Genomic DNA, 1453 nt, shown 5'->3' with positions numbered 1-1453 from the left:
AAACCATGCAATTGTCTGATTCAAACCGGCCAACACCACCCACTTCAACTCACTAATGCCTAGGATAGTGGTCTGTATGAGTTCTATTTCATTTTTGACAACTTTCAATTTTTCTAGATTCATACTTTGTACATTCCATGTCCTGATTATTAATGGATGTTTACAGCTGTTTCTTCTCATTTTGAGTTGGGCCCCATCAGCAGATGAAGTTCCAAAAGCTCCATTTGGGTCATCACAGTCAACTGTACTATAAGGAAGCAACTCTCCCCCAGTCACATTCTGAATGCTTTCCAACCTGAGAGCTTCATCTTCTGGCATCGTTTCTGACAATATTCTGGCACAATTCATCATGTTTCAATATTCAATATTCTGGTGTTATCTGCCACTGTTCCACTGCTCTTACAAGTTTTCAGTGGTTAAGCATTCAGAAATAGTCCATCTCTCCTTCTTCCTAGAGTATTTCAGTCTGGTAGCTCAGCTGAACCTGGTAGTAATTGAAATACTGGTGGCATAGCTTCCAATAGCAAAGCAACATGCAAGCCTCCACAGTACAAAAAGCTGGGAGATGAGAGCTGGGGACTCGTTGGGTGAGACCATGTAAATAAGTTGTAAGGAACCCTAATGAGGGGGTTGATCAGATTTGCCACCCATAAGGTTAAGATGAATTATCCCAGAAGTTACAGGAGGATCTCACTACAATCAGAAGAGCTATGAGTGGCAAGCATCTTGTGGAGCTGAAATTGCTGTGCTGAAACGCCTAAATCCAGGAGACAGAGCTATGACATCAAGGATTAGAAAAGCAATGGCAGAGAGTAAGGGCAACAAAGTCAGCAAAACTCGCACGAGACAGTGATGGGCTGCTCAGCCCACGGAGCAAGACAGTTGAGTGACTTTGAGCTGGAGGCTTGCTCGCAAAGTGGGGTACTTAAAAGCATTTAACAGCAAGATTTAAAAAGTTTTATAACATTTTTCATGAGCTAGAAGGAGACCAGGATGTTATGGGGCTAAGAGGTGCACCTCCAGGCACAAATTAGTATCTGTCCTGATCAAAGAACTGTATCCTGAGTCATTTCTGATCCTGTATTATAAACTACGACTTCCCCAATCAGCCCCATAACTTTGAATATGGTAAGTGCGTTCTGAGTGTCTACTGCAACAAATTATGAACCCATCAGAAAAGCAGAGTGTCAGGGGAGGACTGCTGATGTCGAAACTGGTAAAAAGGATTGTAAGAGGGCGGGGCTTGATGGTGGCTAGGTTGGTGGTATGGGGCAGTTCGCCATCAACCATACCACAGAATACCAGGCAAAGCAGATCCAGGGAAGAGCTCCAAAACTCAGAACCACATACCTAGGAATATTTTAAAAGATTGAAGACTTATAGCTAGTGGAACTTGAAGCTGAAGTAAGAAATTGCATACTTTTCAATCTGCTGGGTCCAAAGGCCCAGAGCC

The 1453-nt window shown here is 43.2% G+C and overlaps 1 protein-coding gene across 1 annotated transcript in view; it reads right to left on the bottom strand.

Moving 5' to 3' along the window:
- The window catches only part of FMN2 (formin 2), a 655381-nt gene that overhangs the window by 351846 nt on the left and 302082 nt on the right, over positions 1-1453 (bottom strand). The gene's annotated exons all lie outside the window — the stretch shown is intronic.

Source organism: Chrysochloris asiatica, unplaced genomic scaffold (assembly GCF_000296735.1).
Source record: "Chrysochloris asiatica unplaced genomic scaffold, ChrAsi1.0 scaffold00119, whole genome shotgun sequence".
Lineage (NCBI taxonomy): Eukaryota > Metazoa > Chordata > Mammalia > Afrosoricida > Chrysochloridae > Chrysochloris > Chrysochloris asiatica.
Note: the sequence above shows the minus strand (reverse complement) of the source record. Positions and strands in the feature narration are given on the sequence as shown.